Source organism: Sardina pilchardus, chromosome 5 (assembly GCF_963854185.1).
Source record: "Sardina pilchardus chromosome 5, fSarPil1.1, whole genome shotgun sequence".
Classification (NCBI taxonomy): Eukaryota; Metazoa; Chordata; class Actinopteri; order Clupeiformes; family Clupeidae; genus Sardina; species Sardina pilchardus.
In genome coordinates, this window is record NC_084998.1 from 36,896,431 (window position 1) to 36,918,392 (window position 21,962).

The following is a 21,962-nucleotide window of genomic DNA, read 5'->3' on the forward strand; positions in this document are numbered from 1 at the left end:
GGAGGCTATCCCTGCCTTGCTGTCCCCATCTGTCTGATGGTCCCATTTAGAGAACCGGTGCAGAATGCTGCGCAGGTACGGTTCAACCGGCACCTGTCAGCAGGGAGATGTGTGGTGGAGAGGGCCTTTGGAATGATGAAAACTCGATGGAGATCCATCTTCCTGAAGGCACTCGAGGTAAAAAAAAAACAAAACATAACACCTATGGTTATTTAAAGGGGTCACCTAGAGTGAATCAACCTGTAGCTCTGTTTTACGTTGCTCAGTGCTGTTGGTAGGTATGACAATGACAACATTTTGGCGCAAGGTACACCAAATCACAAAATGGCAGCCAACAGTAACCGAGAAGGGAAATAAAGTTTTGTTTTCTTATCACATTTACATTGTAAAAAATGCTATGATTCTTATACCTACGGACAGCTACGGACTGAAAGAACAGTGATATGGGCTGATTGCCTACATATTTTTCCAGCACACTAACTATATGTACATACCTGTTACCATAAGTAATGGCTGTCTTGTCTACAGGTTAAGATCACCTTTGCCCCAGTGGTCATGTCCTGTTGTGCCTTCCTGCACAATCTCTCCTACCTCAATGAGGATTGGGTGGAGCCAGCTGCGGAGTTCCTGCATGATGACCCTGGTGCAGATGGAGCGGAGAATGTCAACCAACCCGGGGACAACTTCAGGAACCGTCTGGTGGCTGATATTGTGCGCCACATCCATCCGGCATTAAGGGACCATGACTATTGAGGGCCTAAGCGCCTCTCAACCCCCCCCCCCCCCCCCCCTCCCCCCTCCCCCCTCCCCCCTCCAAGCGCCTCTCAACCCCCCGCACCCCCCCCCCCCCCCCCGCCCAACTGAGGTACGGACGCTGGGTCAAAGCGCCTCTCACACCACACACCCCCTCCCCCCGCCCCCCTCCAAGCGCCTCTCAACCCCCCGCACCCCCCCCCCCCCCCCCGCCCAACTGAGGTACGGACGCTGGGTCAAAGCGCCTCTCACACCACACACCCCCTCCCCCCCGCCCAACTGAGGTACGGACGCTGGGTCAAAGCGCCTCTCACACCACACACCCCCTCCCCCCGCCCCCCTCCAAGCGCCTCTCAACCCCCGCACCCCCCCCCCCCCCCCCGCCCAACTGAGGTACGGACGCTGGGTCAAAGCGCCTCTCACACCACACACCCCCTCCCCCCCCCCCAACTGAGGTACGGACGCTGGGTCAAAGCGCCTCTCACACCACACACCCCCCCCCCCCCCCCCCCCAACTGAGGTACGGACGCTGTTAAGTGTACATACTGTATATAGTTCTCTGCAAACCTATGGTGGCATCATGTCCTCAGTGTGCATACTGTATAGTTCTCTGCAAACCTATGGTGGCATCATGTCATTGTGCATACTGTATAGTTCTTTGCAAACCTATGGTGGCATTCATTTCGTTAAGGACTGTATTCGTTTGACTGCTGACTGAAGTTATTGTAGCCTAATATGTAGGCATCACAGGCTGTAGACTTGCAAATAATACTATTTGACCTTGAGTTAATCTTGTCATGAAAAAAATGGACCTTTATCTGTTCAGTAAAATGCTCTCCCTAGTGATTTCGGCACCAGTTCGTCACGTCATGTAGGCTATGTGTTTACATTGCATACACAGATACGTGATGGATCCCCCAAAGCATAATATAGTTCTAACTAGACGCAATGAGAGCTAGTTCTAGAAATATTAGAAATTAACGCAAAAGGCTGTCGTTACTTTCGCCACTCGGCCTCCAGCCTCGTGGCTAAGGTCGAACAACACCCGTGGAAATATGCATTACCAACCCCACGCTCACTCTATTGCTGAAATAAACTATTTTGACTTCGATGTCGCAATACGCCATATACTTTCATAACATCATGCAACCTTGTACCTTGTCTGTGGACATCGTATCTGCTGGACAAACAAGCGTGCGTGCCAAAGAGGAAATGTGCTTTTAGTGTTAATTAAATGACCCGTATGAGCCGCTAGCTCTTCCGGTTGATATTTTCCCTTATGTGTAGGCCTACTGTAGCCTAAAAGACAAGAGAAACGGTGTGAATACCACCAATAAAAGGTTGAATAAGTTAGGCTAAATTAAGTTTCGCTTCTGCGCAGTGCGAGTGCAAGCAATCTACGCTTACAGTTTCAGCAGAGGGTTGAAGAAGTTTCAGCGCATTGGGTGTTCCCATAATTCCATGCGAGTTGATGTTAATGCAGTAGGCGAATATTAGATTACACTGGCCTGCAGACTATTAATGAAATATTTTTGTATGTTTTCAGAATGGATCATGTGGTCGTGTGATTTTTATTTGAAATTGTATCTGTAACTACTAAACTACTTCGGTGCCTCAGGTCCTTTGCATAGTCACCCTTAATGTGTCTTGCATATATCAGAGATACTTGCTGGGTTTTCTAGTAGTAGCAGCTTACAATGTTAAAGATTCAAATGAACTGAATTACACTGCAGCCCACACCTTCTTAATTATGATAATGTGTATAATATAAAACAGTTTTTTGAGAAGGTGTTGTTCAGGCTTGCTTATGTTCATCTACTCATTTTCGAACAATACTCTAGAATCTAAAGTGCATAAAATGCCTATGCTTCCATGACTATCTGAAATTGACAAAGACGGCAATTTTAATATGCGTATATTTCAATATCAATACATTATCAACCCTGGCACTATTCCGTAGCACCCCGGGGTGTCCTGGCACCCACTTTGAAAAACCCTCTACACTACTCATTAATGTGGGGATCAGTACCCAATCAACCACTATCAAACCATCATGTGCAAGTTATCCTGCTTCTATAGTTGTTATTAAACTACAAGCAATCAATTGAACCAATGCTATGTGTTGTATTTGTATGTTGCTTTGGACAAAGGTGTATGCCAAATAGCCATAACCATATGGTGATTACTTTCAGGAATAAATATATCCAGTCAAACTTTTCAGACATTTATTCTTCACTGCACATTACAGTTCATTCACAGTTCAAAAAAAAACAAACAAACAAACAAACAAACTAATTACTGTTGGTTTCCAAGAACCACCTTCAAAACATCCAACAACTTGTCTTCCCGAGCCCTGCTCTCCCTCTCCCGCCTTTCCTCCATCTCCCTCATCTGTCTATAATACCTTTCCTCCCTTTCTTGTTCTGCCTTCTCTCTTCGGTCTTCTCTTTCTCTCCATTCTCTCTCTCTTCTATCCTCTCTTTCCATCAGCTCCATCTGTCGCTTCTCCTCACGCTCAATTCTCTCCCTCTCCTTGCGCTCTTCTCTTTCCAGAGCCTCTCTCTCTCTCCTTTCTTCTCGCTCCGTGTGCACATTTTCCCTCTCCTCCATTGCTGCCTGCATCCCCGAGAAAACTGCCATTACGTCCCCACCACCTGCCCTCCTCTTTTTGGCAGGGGTTGGGGCTGGAGTTGAGGCTGAGGCAGTCGAGACCACTACCACATCCTGGCCGGATGAGTCCACTAGGACAGGAGGAGTTATGGAAGGCCTCTGTCCTAGGGCCTCATCCATCAGTGTGAACCACCTCCAGGATGCAGCAGTGGTCTCTCCTCCCTCAGTGCTGACCCCAGTCTTGGGGTCCTTCAAGGCCTACAGAACAATAACAGCACGAGCACTACAAAAACACACCTTATCAATAAATATTTTTGAAAAATGTCAATGGTATGTGCCACAATGTTACCTTATATTTCTGTTTGAGGTTCTCCCATTTTCTTTTAATTTTTACTGAGTCAATTTTGCCGGTGAGGCCGTGACACTTAACAAACTCTCTGTAAGGCATCTGTTTCACATCTGTACAGACATAGACATAATATTCCTCAACCAAGGACCTGACACCCCACCCACCACCACCACCACCACCACCACACACACACAAACACACACAGCACCTCCCAAATTATTCAGCGAAATGAAATGCTTCACTCACTCAAAACCTTTTTTGGCTGCATGCCGTCGCCCAGTAAAAGAGGAGTCATGCTCCCCTCGCCAGCGAATTAACATCTCAGTGTCTTCATCAGTCCCTAAAGCAGAAAGTCTGAGTTTTGGTCATCATGAATCATGGATGGTCATGGACATGCCCCCCTCCACATTTCTGCACAGTATGTGCAGGGGTCTCCATTAACCGTTTGTCCTCAGAAAACTAGGCTACTCTAACAAAATCCAGATAGCCAAGGGCTACTTTAACATTATTCAGTATTACTGCAAGTCCTACAGATCGATGTTACATATCCTACCATTACACACTCTTTGAACCGTGGTGCTATCTAGTGAACCAGCCAGCATTTACACCAGTTCTGAACCAAACCAAGGGTGCGTCATCAACAGTGTTGCATGCAAAAGAGTTAATGAGATGCATAAACGGGAGAATGATATGACTAATTGTCCCATAAAAACGGCAGAAACTAGCGGTTTAAAATGCTCGACGTCTGCAGTGTAATGCTAGTTGAATCGTTTTGTTTACTCATGTTCGGTTGTTAAACCCAAAATCGGCTATGACATCAACAGTTATCAAAGAGCAGAAAGACTGGGGAAAACCATAGGGGAAAACGGCAAACCCATCATATGAACCATGCGTGAATTTCTAAGCAGGCTATCAAAACAACTCAGTTAATCTGTCCGCCGTACGATTGAGGAGGGTCAGTCTGCGGCATGGGCGTACGATTAGACTACTATACATTGTTTTGGTCATTAGGCTACATGTTTCTTTAACGTAGGCCTATAAATAAACTTCAACTAGTTCTGATTGACAGAGAATGATGATAAGGGTCGTTCACACCAAGAACGAAGGATAACTATGACGATAACTAAAAATATTGCTGTCGTTAATATGACTGGGGTTTCTGCCATTCATCGCCATTGAGCAACAATTAGCTGTGTTCTTTCGTGAGGTTAGGTTATTCTCTTGTATACATACAGCAATAAAGTCGTAAGACTTCCAGAATGACACAAGCCACGAACATTCCCATACCAATACTCCCAACTAACACTCACATGTGTAGTCTCCGCTCCCCGTGCTTGTACCGCTTGTACCTTCGCTATACGCCATTGTAGAAGTTTGAGGCTAGAATTTGGAAATTCATGGGTTTTGATGTCCCTTTGCACAGGTGTAGGCTATTAATCAAGCACCATGCAGTCTGCATTGATAATCAAGGTGCTTGATTTAATATACACCTGTGGAAAGAGACCTGATGAAACCCATGAATAGACGCTGTGGATTATGGGATGCAGTATCTGAGTAGTGACCATCGGTTGTATACTGGCGATTTGTCCGCCATTAGTACAACATCCGGGATACTTTTGCGTACTGGTGAAATCGCATTTTTCACACACTGCATACTGTTCACTACTTCACGTGAGTATCAGTGTGCGAGTAGTACGTACCACGTTGTGAGCTCTGGTTGCATAGTGGCGATTTTTTCAGCAGTAGTATAACATCCGGGAAACTTTTGCGTACTGGTAGAATCACATTTTTCACACACTGCATACATTTCACTACTCCACGTCACTATCAGTATGTGACTAGTACTTAGCACGCATTTTCGAACACAGCACTTGATTATTACGCCAGATGAGAGTGTAGTTCCATGTCAAATCCGCCTAGAAAAATGCCAGGTTTCATTTTCAGTTGGTCTTATTGCACTTTCTAACTTGAGAGGAGACACATTTTAAATGGGAAAATTACCAGAAATCTTAGTCACTTTTAAACATGAAGCTAGCAGGCGAGAAGCTAATGGTCTAATCCGATTCAATGATCTATGCTAGGCTGAAGCTAAAAGTTGGATCGCCAGACTCACAGAATGGCTGGATGAACGGGAACAAGGTAAATATCGATTGTTTTGCTCGAGGGGAGGTGGAAAATGAGCGTATTTCCAAAAATGGCGGAATATCCCTTTAATGAAATTGCATTGTTGCCTTCATCAAACTCTCGTCCACTGTATGTTCGCGGAGAATTACCCCTTCAGACGGTTTGTGACTGTTTGCAAACGTTCGCCGAGATCAAGGCCAACGGAAAACTGTTTACAAACCTTTGCCTATGTTTGCAAATTTGACTGAACCTCTGTATCCCTATGTGTAGGCTATTCATTAGGCTATTAAATGTGTATTCATGTTTTTGAAGGTGTAATATTTGTTTTATTTACTAAAATAAATTGTCAAATTATTGGCTTGATGAATGAGTGCTCTAAATTTGGTTTTGGGTCATGACTGAGTTGGTATATTCAAATTTGGGTCATGGGGGGGAAAGGTTGAGAACCATTGGTCTACAGTTTGTACCCATGGGAATCTGGGTTCTAGTCTGATACGGTAATTTCCCGATCCCACTCTTGAAATTCATTTATTAGGATAGCCTCTTGAGATGTGACATCTCGTTTTCAAGAGGGTCCTATAGGCAGGAGAATCCAAAACATTACAAACAGACAGTACACACATACAGAAATAACAAAAACATACATACAAACACAAGACAACAAACAAACAAACAAAAAAAGAAAACAACAACAACAAACACACAGATAAACAAGACAAAACTGCACAAATGTCAGGACAACACAAATAACACGATACAGAGCCTACAATTCCAACAGTAACCTACACAAAGCAACTAAAACATAATGTGATATTGATCAGAGAAAAATAGAATAAATAAATAAATAAATAAAATAAAATAAATAATAATAACATAAAGCATGAGAAGGTTAAGAGAGTGGGAACGCTTTTACAACCTACACACACAACTTGAGTGAAAATGATTGGAGAGAGCATGTTTAAACAATCTAAAGGATGAGATGGAACGAATGTTAGTTGGTAAATTATTCCAATCAGAAGGTGCTTTAAACATAAAGGATTTTTTGCCTATGGACTTAAAGACAACAGGTACGAAGAAAAAGAGCTGAACAGTATGTCTTAAAAGATGAGTGGAGGAAAAGGGAACCAGAAGCTGTTTTAAATAAGAAGGATAGTCAAAATGTATACATTTGAAGATAAAGTGAGACCAGTGAAGCTGTCTTCTAATATGAAGTGTGGGCAAGTCAAGGAGTTCATACATGGTACAGTGATGAGTTGAGAATGGGCAATTAAGTATGAACCTACAGAGTCTATTGTAAGATATAGTAAGAGGAGCAAGTGTGGTTTTGGAAGCAATACAATAGACAGAGTCTGCATAATCCATTAGCGGTAGAATTAATTGAAAATAAATCTTTTTACGAACCTTAAGTGGAAAACAGTGTCTTGAGCGAAATAGGACTGATAAATTATAGTTCATTTTATGTGCAATGTGATTAATATGGTGCTTAAAAGAAAGTTCAGAATCGAGATACAGGCCCAGATATTTTGTATGAGCAACTTTTTGAAGGGAGGTATTGTCTAAGCAGGAAATATGTAGTGATTGACTTTTAGATTTAGATTTAATATGCTGCCGAGTGCCAAAAATCATAATATGTGTTTTATTTTTATTAAGAAGTAATTTATTATTAGCAAGCCAAAGTTGTAAATTATTGAAGTCAGACTGCAAATCAGCTTCAATCTGTGACAGGTTTTCGTGTGATGTGTAAAGAACTGTATCATCAGCATAAAGCTGAACAGAACATTTACAAAAGGAGGGAAGATCATTAATAAATATTGAGAAAAGAAGAGGACCAAGCGTTGAACCTTGAGGCACACCAAATTGTTGAATTAAAGTATCCGATTTATTCCCATTAATTACCACACACTGTTTACGGTTATGCAGGTATGCATTAAACCAAAATAGTGCAGTATGTGAAAGACCAATAGCATAAAGCTTATCCAACAGAATATAATGGTCAACCAGGTCAAATGCCTTGGTTAAATCAATGAAAATTGCACCGGTTAGTTTAGAAGTGTTAGAAGCAGAAAGAATATCATTTGTTAATTTTAAGAGTGCGGTAACTGTAGAGTGATTTGAACGAAAACCAGATTGAAAAGGTGTAAGAATATTATTTTCATTAAGATAAAGTGATAATTGATTATAAATTATTTTTTCAAACACCTTAACAACAGAAGAAATTATGGATATTGGTCTATAGTTGTTCAAGTCTAATGTATCACCTCCTTTATGCAGGGGAGTGACACGTGAACATTTCCATATACTGGGAAGCTCATAGGTGGATAAAGACATGTTGTAGAGATCACACAATGGGTACATAAGTACATGAGCAGCAAGTTTTAAAAATCTAACTTCAATACCATCAAGCCCAGACCCACTACCCGTTTTAAGGTCCTTGATAGTATTCTGTACCTCCATGGGTGTAATAGTCTTAAAAGAGAACCTGCTACTAATGGACAAAGGAGTGGTAGGGTGTAAATTACTAAAGGAAGATTTAGGTACCATAGAAAAAACTGATGAGAAGTGCTTATTGAAAGCTTGTGCCATTAGAGATGGCTCTTGAAGGATTTCATCATTAACTTTAATTTGCCTAGGTGCAGATTTATTAGATACGTTAATTATTGATTTAATTTTAGTCCAGAACTGTTTGGGGTTTTTAAAGTCTTCTGTAAGAGATTTTGTATAGTAGTCCGCTTTGGCATTCCTTGTCATAGTTTTACTTAAGTTCCGTAACCTCCTGTACTCCTCCCAATCAGCAGGATCCTTAGACTTATGAAATGTAGCCCATGCAGCATCTCTCTGCCTGGAAAGGCTAATTAAGTCAGCACTTATCCAAGGCAGATGCCTACCTTTTACCTTAGTAATTTTTAGAGGAGCATGATTATTAATAACTGTTGTCAGTTCAGAATGTATGAAATCCCACGCATTTTGGACATCCGGTATTAACTGATACCTATCCCAATTAATAGCAATTATATCATGAATAAATTGGTCAGGATTTAGTTTTTTATATTGTCGAATTGAAATTAATTTGGGAGGTAATTTAGGCAGTTTAATTTTCCATATACAGTACACAATTGCATGGTCACTAAAACAGTCAGACATAATTCCAGATTTCAGAAATCTGTTTGGATGAGAGACAAGTATCCAGTCAAGTAAGGACTGTGAGGTTCTTGTAACGCGAGTAGGTTCACTGATTAACTGAGTTAAATTTAAGTCTCCAAAACCATTTAAGCCTTTAGTGGCAGCTTTATCTAACCAATTCTTGTTAAAGTCACCAAACAGTATAATTTCATTTTTAAATTTAATGGAATTAATGGTTGCAATCATATTATTAAAAGACTCAGCAGGTGCAGATGGAGGTCGATATATATTTCCAATAGTAATGTACTTATTTGCATGCAAAGTTATTTTTACAAAGATGGACTCAAAATATTGGGGTTCAATATCTGGACTAATTAACTCTGAAACCAAGTTGGATGACACATAAGTGGATACACCACCTCCTCTTGCACCTCTATCTACCCTATATAAAACATAATCAGCCAGCTGAATTTCATTATTTGATATTTTGTTAGTAAGCCAAGTTTCAGATAATGTAACAACAGTAGGTTTATATTGTTGAACCCATGCTCGAAGCAGATCAATTTTAGGTAAAAGACTTCTAATATTTAAGTGAATTATTTTCAAACCTTTACCACTATCCAGTTTGATTTTTGAGGTTCAAGGGAGTAATTCCACTGATCAAAGAAAAAGTGAAAAAAAATCACAATAAGTAATTTGTAGGACTTAACGTTACTAAGTAGGCAGTCATAACAGATAAACACACATTACAAACTCACACACATAAAGACAACAATAGACAACAAGAAACAAACACAAGATTAACCTATTAACCCAGCTCACCATGTCCAGGTTATTTAGTGAGAAAACCACCCCAATCCTAAACTCTGAGTTGGTCTGTGTCAGAAAAAAGCTTACTGTGACTCGCAATAAAAAATAAAAATAAAGAGAGCGATAGAGAGAAATGCAGTAGCCTACCTACTGTAGGGTGCCTTTATGCGGGCTATGACGGCCTATAAGTCTAGCCTAATAAATGAGTACACAATTGAGTATATACATTTCCTGTAATATTTTTAGCTTTATTCAAATTAAGAGAAATAAAAATAAAAGGAGCACAATAAGAGCAGAATCATTAATCTGAAAAACAGGATCATATCAGTCAACAGGAAATAATCAGAGTAGGCTCTAACTACACAGACTCGTTTACGACACTGTAGGCCTACTTGCACTTTACGATATCGAGACAGCTTACGGCAAACAGCAGGCATAGCCCATGGCATAACCTACAAATACACATACTATATGCCTTTCAGTTTAGTAGCCAAAATAATAACAGAGAAGGCCCTCTAGAAAACGCTTGTCATTAACCAAAATAAGCTTGTCAAGCTAAGAAGATAGTGGAGAAAACAAATGAGAAGAGAGGGAGGAGAGAGATAAACAGCAGCAACAGGAGAAAAGTTTACTTAGTTATCCAGGAGAGTTCATGGAAGAGTTCGTGGATGACAAGAAGGCAGCTTCAGCTGCTTTGTGATCGCTGAAGAGTTGCTTGTCTCCATCAACTGTGACACTCAAAGTGCACGGATAGCGAAGGGAGTATTCCAGACCCATGTCCTTTAGTTTACGTTTAATTGTGTCAAAGGCTTTGCGCTTCCTCGTCAAATTCGCGCTGTAGTCCGGGAAGATGAAGATGCGGCTACCGTTGAGGGATAGATCCTTTTTCCCACGAGCTAAGCGCAGGATCTTGAGTTTATCCTGGAAGTGTAGCAGCTTTATCAGGACAGGCCTGGGTCTGGATCTCTCCGTTGAGTGGACTTGATGGGCAGGAGTGCGATGTGCCCTCTCGATAGCTGGCGGTGTAGGGAAGTCATCCTCGCCCAGGAGTTGAGGAATCAGATCAGCCATGAATCTAACAATATCGCTGCCCTCTGTGGCCTCCGGTATCCCGAGAAAGCGGAGATTCGCAGCTCTGCTCCGATTTTCAAGATCATCGACCTTATCAACCAGGTATTTATTATCAATTTCAAGTTGTTTGACCCGAGTAGACAGATCGGTTATATTATCCTCATTAACTCCGACACGTTGTTCCAATAGCGCTACATGATCTCCCAAAGTAGATAAAGATCTCTCCATACCACTCAGGGTGACAAAGATCGGGTCGACTTTAGTATCAAAGTAAGTCATTAAGTCCTGCTTGAATTGTTGGATAGTGTCATACAGAGACTTCATCTGAGTCGGATCCATTGTTTGGGAAGTTGGTAGATTGTTGCCGTTTAGGCTCTTTGAAGATAAGGATCTACACCTTCAGTTTAGCCGTGACTTTTGTTTAAATTGATCTTATTAACTCATCAAGCTCAACATAAAGCAATGCACAGCCACAGGTTTAGAATATAGAAAGTAAGTAGACCAACTCAGACCGGTTCACTCACGCTGCGGCCATCTTGAGTTTAATGATTTACTCCATCTCTCTTTCCCATTTGCTATCTGTCACTTTCTCCACTGTTTTATCTGAATAAAGGCAGAAAGAGTAATAATGATAATAATAAAAAAGATGTATTGCTTGAATGATGGTTTTGTTGATTGAGGTTTTGTATTAACAGTCTGTTTTTCTTTTTCTCTTTTCTTTCTCTTTCTCAAGGTGTTTCTATTCCATCAACCCAGAGAATAGATCTAAGGTGGAGAAGACAAGCACATGTCTTCATATGTACCCTAGAGTTCTCAGCCCAGTTCACTGGTCATGATGTCTGATTATTGACTAAGCTCAGTAAGAGTTTACTTTGATGTCTTTATCTACTCAGTTCTTTAACCCTCTATACCCCAGTAGAATTCTACAACAATGCTCCAGATTCCTGGGAATTCCGAAAACAAAAAGGCAATTTGGGAAACATTTCAAATAAGCAAGAATAACTAAAAAGCTAATGAAAAGTGTCCATTGTAAGTTTCTTTCAGTTTAAAGATTAGAAATAGCTCTTTCAAATGATATGTGATCCATTAAGAATTATATATTCATATTTTCCATAGACGGGCACTGAACTTTATCAAAAGGATAATTTGTGACCAAACGAGTATTCAGTCCTCTTGTTAACTTGGATAAAATACTTTGGCAGTAAGTTATAATACAAACATGTACTGTAGACCTACATTTTAGTATTGTTGTGCATAACATATCAACATATCAGGTGATTGAGGGGTTCAGTTGTTCTGTTAGCAAAGCACAGAAATGCGGTTCAGAGATTTAACATTTTCATTTGTGTCGTGAATCAGTGTGAATGTTCACATATCATCAATAAATACAACACTATGATAGGAAGACAATGGTAATACAATGTATTGTTAGCTACTAGTGGTTGTAGAATAAGATTAGGATAATAAATATGGATCTTTTTACATGTAATATCAAAGTTATTAAAATCATATTGAAACACTGAAAAATGTGACATGTGACACAAATGTAAAAGTTACACTGTGCATAGTAATAATAATCATAATTATTTACAAATCAATAGTTTATATTTTATATTTGTGTAATAATAATGTTATAGGGTTAGAGATATGGATTCAAACCGATTGTGGGACATTCTGTCTGCAACGTACGATACTCAGAGACAGCTATCAGTGGCCCAGTGGTCCGCAAGACATGGCAAACGGTGGATGCCCATCAATATATTAAAACCGAAAAAGGCCCTCATCTCCTCCTCTGTCATATAGCAGAAGGATTACATTATGCATACATGTTTACTCAACAAGATTGGTCAGAAAAAAATACTCCAACAAGCTGCCACAAATGTCCAGGACATTGGTGACTATACATTTTGGGCCTGCTTGGACATCACACGGCTCAATGGTAGGAGAGACGAGTTTCAGACCAAAGTTCCTCTTCATTCAATTCATTGTCTCTCATCTGCACTACTCTTGGTCCTCCTCTTCTTGCTCCTGCTCACCCCCTTGCCCCTCCACCTCCTCTCCGCTGCTGACATCTCCCTCTCCCTCCTCTCTGTCGACCTCTCCATCTCCTCACTCTCACTGTCATCTCCCCAGTTTCCTATTCAACTGCGTCCTCCAGCTCTTCTCTCACTACCATCATCTCAAACTCTTCTTCCACCCCATTCATGTCCAACAAAAATAATTTCATTACCTATAAATCATTTTATGAGTAGCCTACATGACTATAAACTACTTGAACTTGAAACACCTAGGCCTACAACACTAACTACGTGTGGCGCTGAACATTATGTAAAATAGTCTGTGCAATTTGTTCAGTAAAAATCACATTATGGCCTATAGGCCTACTATAACAGACAACGTTACAGTTTCTCTCAGTCGCTTTGGTACATTTCTTGAATCATCCTTTATTGTGTACGGATAAGACAGTCAAATGGCTTAGTCCTGTTGTCAGTATAGCAGTGTACTCTGGAGGGATGTTCTGATGTAAAATAAGGCTAAAGTTTTGATGATAATTTTTGTAAATTGTAGGTTACACCTTAGTGTATGTGGGAGTTTGATTGCAAGAGACTGGACAAGATTCACTAACAAGATTAATTTACTGTTTTGTTTTACTGTAATTTGTTGACAGACCATGTCATTGCAATACAGAAAGGAAAAGACAGCACTGCATAGGCCTAATATAAAGGGAAAAAATGTGACCATAGGACAAACTCTTTAGGTGTGAAATGTGAAATGTGACCATAGGACAAACTCTTCAGGGAAAATTATACATGCAGTGCTGTAGGAATTACAATGCAGTCTTCCTACTCCTCCTGATATTCCTGTCTTTTAGGCCACAAATTCTCATATGACAACATGTTCAACCATTTTGCATGTAAAGACTTAGACTTCTGCTATGAACTGATGCCTAAATGTTGTGGGGGTGAGACTATTCAGCAGATAATTGTTCATAATGATTTGCATGGATGTACCAAAACATTTGCAACTTGCTAAAATAAATGAGAAACTGCTTTGATGTGCACAAGTGACACAATGATGTGAAGATTGAACAGGTAGTTTTGAGAATTTCAACTCTGATCTATGAAATGTAAGCGACTGAGAAAAACTGTATGAGTTGTTGTTTTCGTAGCCATCTATCCATCCATCTATCCATATCCACAATTATTATCTAGTCTCATTTGCCCGTGAGATCTCGTGACGTTACATGATGACAGATCCCCTGCTTCATTCACTGACAGTGATGCACGTAACAGGCAGCTTTAGTCAGCCAATATGACTACAATGTTTTTGACCGAAAAATATCACATTTATCTGGGTACCCACCCGTTGTTCCAATAAAAGTTTAAATGTTTTAATAAAATCGCAGTTATCTCCAGACCGTCACTTGCATAAGTGAACTGTTTTGTGCTACTAGGCTGCAGCTCCAACTGGATTAGCCTACCTAAAGTTACAATTGACGTCGTCTAAACTTGGACAAATGGATGTAAACTCATTTCAAAATCGTTTATGCATACTAGAAGATATGATATAGTATAAAGAAATAAAGTCATTTGAGTCATCAACTACGACCTGGATGACAGCAAGCCATCGTAGTCTACTGCCCGAAACTTAGGCTTCGTTCTGAAGTTAGCACAAATTAGCTATTGACTATCCTCGATGACAGACGGAAATTTAAGTTTGAGTATTTATTGAAAACGATAAATGTAACACTTACATCAGTGGCATTACCATCCAACATAGGAAGTTCATCTCCCAACACCTGTGAGCCATCGGTGCAGATCAGTAGGCTACGTTACAGTTTCTTCAAGGCTGAATAGTCGTTTCGGTGCAGGCAGGGCAGACATATCAATAAAGTCTCTAGCTGAGGTAATGATTTCAGTGGCTGGCTGGCTATACTACCACGTTATAGCCTAGGCTATTAATTGCGGCGGGAAGCAGAGTAAAATGTAACAAATGATACTGCTGTTGTTTCAAAGAGTTATTGCTGTGACAAATGACTTTTACTAGGTAGATAGCCTATACGCTAGCCAGTGACTTCAGGCGAACCCCTGTTCCCTCCGTGGCAGACACTGACACAACTCAGAAAACGAAATTATCTCAAAATAGCTCAATACAAACATATAGTTATAATTATTAAAATATGTAGGCAAGGGTTCAAAGTATTATTTAGGAATGTAAATATATTTCAGAAACAACGAGATATCGTGTTTACAGCGATTATAACACTGCGGCCGGCCGCGGCCGTTACAGTAGAATTCTAACAGGCCGTCGGCGGCCGCTATGGGGTAAAGAGGGTTAAGGTAAAGAGTTCAACATAGCATTATGTTTACATGCCATTGTTACTGAGTGCTTTTTGTCAGTTTGTTGTACACTAAATGTCTGTGAATGGTTTCCCTTGAATTGACAGATTGTTTGCGCCAATAAAGTATTTGTGGTTAAAAAAAAACTTCTGTGAGACAGCTCTAGATCTGTGTATGAACAGATGATGAAACATATTTTTATAGAAGGCTGGTATTTCAGATCTATACATAACTTAAGTCTATGCAGTTACAATATTAAGATGTTGCTTTTGCAGTCATAAATAGTTATTAATACATCAAAAGACATTACATCATAAATAACTTTTGAGGGGTATCTACAGACAAATTAAATAACAGTCCTATAATGAGGCTTTTGATATTTTTTCAGTTAAATTGAGTGGCAACTTAATGTGCATTGAAGAAAAAAAAATGTTTATAGCATTATGGTCATGTTAATTTACCAGTTGTTTTGTAAAGATGCTTGGTTATTAAACCGACTTTCTGACAACACAGCTGACGTTTTCTTCCACAAAAAATTACCCAGTACTATACTTTTTTGTAGAAGAATGTGAATGCCAAACTGTGAACTATTCAGTTCACAAGTAGACATTTAATTTTCATCGTGAACTTCACCTGTGAATTTGGACCAAATTATCAAGAACTGCAATTAACTTTTATAGAAGAATTGTAAACATGGAAAGTGAACATTAATAGTTCAACCATGAAGTATTTTGCAGTTTTAATATGAAGTTTCACAGTTACATTTTCAAAGTAGAACTGTGAATGCTAAACTGTGAAACATTCACAAGTTGACATCAACTTTCACAGTTCATTTCATAGTAATTTCGACCAATTTACCACGAGCTGCTAAGAATTTCCATAGTAGAACTGTAAACATGGATGATTGTTTTACAGTGAACTTTCAACTATGAAGTATATTACTTTGTAATATGAAATTTCACAGTTCATTTTTATACATTTTCAAAGTAGAATTGTGAACGATAAACTGTGAAACATTCACAAGTTGATATTTTTTACCATCAAATTTGACAGTTAATTACATAGTGATTTCGACCAATTTACCACTAACAGCTATGAATTTTCATAGTAGAATTGTAAACATGGATGATTGTTTTAAAGTGAACTTTCAACCATGAAGTACTGTGTAATATGAAATTTCACTGTTCATTTTTTATACATTTTCATAGTAGAACTGTGAATGCTAAACTATGAAACATTCTAAGTTGATATTTTTTACCATGAACTTTGACAGTGAATTTCATAGTAATTTGGACCAATTTACCACGAACGGCTATGAATTTTCATAGTAGAGCTGTAAACATGGATGATTATTTTACAGTTAATTTTAAAGTTCAACCATGAAGTATATTACTGTGTAATATGAAATGTCACAGTTCATTTTTATACATTTTCATAGTAGAACTGTGAATGCTAAACTATGAAACCTTCACAAGTTGATATTTTTTACTATGAACTTTGACAGTGAATTTCATAGTAATTTGGACCAATTTACCACGAACGGCTATGAATTTTCATAGTAGAATTGTAAACATGGATGATTATTTTACAGTTAGCTTTAAAGTTCAACCATGATATTTTTTACCATCAAATTTGACAGTTAATTTCATAGTAATTTGGACCAATTTACCACGAACGGCTATGAATTTTCATAGTAGAACTGTAAACATGGATGATTATTTTACAGTTAGCTTTAAAGTTCAACCATGATATTTTTTACCATGAACTTTGACAGTGAATTTTATAGTAATTTGGACCAATTTACCACGAACGGCTATGAATTTTCATAGTAGAACTGTAAACATGGATGATTATTTTACAGTTAGCTTTAAAGTTCAACCATGATATTTTTTACCATCAAATTTGACAGTTAATTTCATAGTAATTTGGACCAATTTACCACGAACGGCTATGAATTTTCATAGTAGAACTGTAAACATGGATGATTATTTTACAGTTAGCTTTAAAGTTCAACCATGATATTTTTTACCATGAACTTTGACAGTTAATTTCATAGTAATTTGGACCAATTTACCACGAACGGTTATGAATTTTCAAAGTAGAACGGTAAACATGGATGATTATTTTACAGTTAACTTTAAAGTTCCACCATGAATTATTTAAAAGTTTTATTATGAAATTTCACAGTTCATTTTTACCTGGGAACGTTAGAACTAGCAGCTAGTTTAATGATAGCTAACGTTAACGTTAGGTTAGCGCACTAGCAACTTTTAGCACACGATATCAAAGCTGACCAAACTCTTTTTCTGTTAAATAGTGGGATTGAATTCGTGAATACAAGCGTTGGTCATGTTTTACTTTTCTGTAAGAGACGTGTAGGTCGACAAAGCTTGCCTGCTGTGTAGTGTAACTGTAACGTTGTTAGCTCACCGTCAATCTGTTTAAAAGGCAACAAACTTTTCTGTTGAAAGTTAGCATTCGCCCCCACCATCTAGCTGCTAGTGCTACCTTAATTTGAATTTCGTGGGGAATATAATAGGCCAGTCAATCTAGCTCAAAAAAGGGCCAAAAATGAAACTAATTGCAAAAGTAATTTTTTTTTTTTTTATTGATCCTTATACCCTCTTGCATCACATAAAAAAATCGACCCATTTATATTTAGTGGAACATACGTTTCTTCAAGGTCAAAGGTAGCAATTTCCAATGCACTTTGCCATTGGGATTTAATGGGTACAATTTTAAACTATAGATATCAACTTGAAACTTTCTCAGTTGTTTACTCACATTAGAGTGGAAGTCCAATGGTTTTAACGATTTTAATTACATTACACCAATGTCCAATGATTTTAACGATTTTAATTACACTACATCGCCTCCCTACGCCTCCCGACCCTGTCAACAGGATGACAGGATGACACGTCCAAAGACATGAAGCATTCTGGACTTTTGCTCTGGGGGCGCTGCTACCGGGGGGCCTGGGCGGCGGCGCGGATCAGATTGTGTGTCCTGGTTGGGCCGTGGTGTGTGTTCGCGCGGTGTTGTGGTTGGGGTGGGGCTGGCGCGGGCCCCGTTCTCTCTGCTCGCGGATGGTGGTGGGGGGTTGTCTGCGGATGGGTGGCGCCGCCTGTGGGCGGACTCTGGCTGGCCATGCTCGGCCATGCTGCTCCGACGCGCGGTTCAGGGGTGGTGTGTGGGTTCGCCTGGGGGGGAGGCATTGGGGGGGGGGCATTGTGGGTGGGTGGATGTTGCGTGCGTGGTGGATGGGTGGATGTTTGCATGCGTGGTGGACGATGTGCGGGATGCCTCTTCGGGTTTAACTGGGTAACCTATTCCTACGCACCTGTCCCCACAAAAGAGGTGTGTAAAAGCGTTTTGTAAACCCTCTATAGTATAACCATTTATATCACCATTGATATACTTATTAATACTTAATATGACTTACAGTAATACTAACACACTCTATTTCTCTTCCCTTTCCCCTATACCTCACCTGTGAGGTAAACCATTACCAGCCATCAACCATCTCTGTGCCTGTCCCTAATCACACCTGAAGTCACATCCCTATGACTGCCCTACCATCGCCTGCTGTGGTTCCCTGCCCGAATCTTTGGCCCTCGGATCTCAGCGACCCATCACCTTCCGAAATAACTAATGGATTACTAATGGACAATTTATTCCCTACACTGGACTATTTGAACGTTCATTCTCATTGTAACTTTCAAACTACAAATGACTGTACTGTAACTGACCCAAGGCAGATGGGTTGGGCCCTTGAGTCGTGGGTCTGTCTGAATTTCTTCCTATATGTATCTCCAATTCTAGGGAGTTTTTCCTTGCCCCTGTTACTCATGGGCTCTCTTTGAATGTCTAACACTCTGTAAAGCGCCTTGAGACATGTGTAATGTATTGGCGCTCTATAAGCGACATTAAATTGAAATTGAAAAAATTGAAAATTAAGGCAAAGATTTTTTGTATTGCAAGTTTTCTGAAATGTGATGTTTAGATATGCAAATGAGATCAGTTTTACTTAAATATGCAATAATTTGCATATATTTCTAGAAAACTAAATCTGAACAATAGGTACAGTCAGCTTCAAAATAATTGCTGCATTTTGCTTATATGTTGGATACCAAAAGCCTATGCAAAGGGAATATTAGATAACACTTCATATCACCTCAAAAATGAGGAAGTCAAGTCAAAATCAATGCGTTTCAATGGAAGTACATTATAGAACAAATGATTGTCAATGATATGGTATGATGGAAGTATCTCAATGCATGCCAAGTCACATAAGGAAGATATTGACCTTTAGACAACATATCAAGTGACTTGGGATGCATTGAGATACTTCCATCATACCATATCATTGACAATCATTTGTTCTATAATGTACTTCCATTGAAATGCATTGATTTTGACTTGACCTGACATCCTCATCTCTTAGGTGATATGAAGTGATATCTAATATTCCCATTGTATTTTGGCTTTTGGTATCCAATATATAAGCAAAATGCAGCAATTATTTTGACGCTGACTGTACCTATTGTTCAGATTTAGTGTTCTAGAAATATATGCAAATTATTGCATATTTAAGTAAAACTGGTCTCATTTGCATATCTAAACATCACATTTCAGAAAACTTGCAATACAAAAATCTTTGCCTTAATGTGAGTAAACAACTGTGAAAGTTTCAAGTTGATATCTTTAGTTTAACATTTTACCTATTTCACCTGTAGTAAATCCCAATGGCAAAATGCATTGAAAATTGCTGCCTTTAACCTTGAAAAAAAACTATGTTCCACTAAATATAAATAGGTAGATTTTTAATATGTTAATTAGATATACCTAGGGATCACAAAAAACTTGGAATGATTACTATTGCAATTAGTTATGGGTCAAACGCTAGATTGACTGGCCTATAACCGCTGGTCAGGTTTTAGCTTGCCGTTTGGCGTTTTCTTTAATGTGTCAACGTCCTTATTTTTTTTTATAAAGGTTATCAAGGAAACAAGTGGTGTACTGGATGAAGTTTGATGGACTCTTCTGATCAGGTAAGGGAAGGTCCTAAATTAATGAATATCCACAATTACATTTTGATATATTTTCCTTTTTTTCAAGTCAATGAATCAACAATTCCAAGAGGTGAAACAATGCATTTTCGACATCAACCAGTAAATTTAGACGTGTATATTGGAACATTTTACACGATTAAATGATCTATAAAACATTTGGCCACTGTATTATTATTTCAGATGATCATGTTTTGACTTAACTCTTGTTTTGTCTGTGTCATGGTGATTGTAGGTGCTGCAGGTCTTCCAGCTACTGTTTGGAGAAGATATTTCCTCTCAATTTATGGAAGTAGGGAATTTTTCTGAAGGCAGAAATCAAGGATTCAAGAACCCAAGTTGGACTCTTGATTCCACTGAGACCACTGTGTGCATTTTGAAATGTTCCAAATGTGTGTCACTTCCATACGGAAGAAGTTCCAAGCCCACAAGTGAGTTCACTCACCAGATAGACACACATACGCATATAACACTAATATGTGTGCATGTATTTGTGTCTGTAACGGTTAGTTTATCCCCTCCTTTTATGTGTCTGTTATGACTTTGTAGTGGGCTCTATGAACTGTCCAGGGCAAAGTCGGTCTACCCTGATGACACTCCCTGTTCCTTGATGGTAGCCATGGCTGCTGCCCTCAACGTGGTGGGTGTGGACTATGTTATTGAGCATGCTCTAATTTGTTTGTCATAAGTGCTATGCAATACATTAATCCAGAAAGTAATCATGATTATTGCAGTTACCTAAAAGTAGTCTTGAATTTGCGATTAGCCTTGTTTTACCAATTCAGTTTGTTGTACAGCATGCATCATTTTGTTTATTCTTATTCTTATTTTTATTGACAGAGCCCTCAGAAATAAACTGATATCAACTATTAATATGGATGGTGATTGTGGCAAGGGTGTCTCCATAAGGTAATTATCGTTTATATTTGTACATCTGATAGACTTACCTTGCTTATTTTTTTTAATTCTATGATTTTACAGATTAATCAACAATAACTAATTGTATGGCAATCTTTTTTTTTATTATTATTTTTTTTAAAGGTGCCATCCAGAAGTCGCAGCATGGAGCCAGTGGCTGCTATTGCAAGACTCATGGGGGATGATCTGCAGGCAAAGCTACGATTAGGTATGATATCACACAGACATACTACTGCGCAGAAGTGTAGGGTCACTTTCAAATGGCCTCTCTATTAAACTAAATAAATAAATACCGAACATATCTAAGTGCACTCCCAAACTTTCTAATACAAGTATATGTTGTTCACATCTGAATTACTTATAACTATTGTGCCTGACTGCTTGTGTGGGTTTGCTTTTATGTGTCACACACAAGCGGAGTAGTTTGCATTGATTATATTCATGGACAGGGTCAATTGTAATGTATGCTTCCTTTCTCTTTCACAGACACTTGACATTTACTGCGAAAGGTACCATCAGAGCACCTCTCCCTACCCTGCAGGATATCTATACCAGAAAAGTACAACAACGGCCCAAAACTATTTCCAAAAGACATTTCACACCCTGACCATGGACTATTTAAACCACTGAGGTCAAGCAGACGTCTCTGTTCCCACATGGCTAAAACAGAAAGGAAACAAGGAGTCTTTTCTCAATATGCTGCTCCATCGCTCCACCCCTGAAACATCAATTTAGATCTTGAACACATGAGGATGTTGGCTCAAGTTTGCCTGCACAGTCAATATAGACAGGTGTGTT

General features: G+C 39.2%; 1 long non-coding RNA gene across 1 annotated transcript in view; it reads left to right on the forward strand.

The window, feature by feature from the left end:
- Positions 1-21,143, forward strand: part of LOC134079691 (uncharacterized) — a 35,020-nt gene extending 13,877 nt beyond the window's left edge. Inside the window, exons 2-5 of the long non-coding RNA XR_009939120.1 lie at positions 20,173-20,228; positions 20,482-20,677; positions 20,796-20,886; positions 21,087-21,143. This is a non-coding gene — a long non-coding RNA (uncharacterized LOC134079691). The remainder of the gene's footprint in view (positions 1-20,172; positions 20,229-20,481; positions 20,678-20,795; positions 20,887-21,086) is intronic.
- Positions 21,144-21,962: the final 819 nt, after the last annotated feature.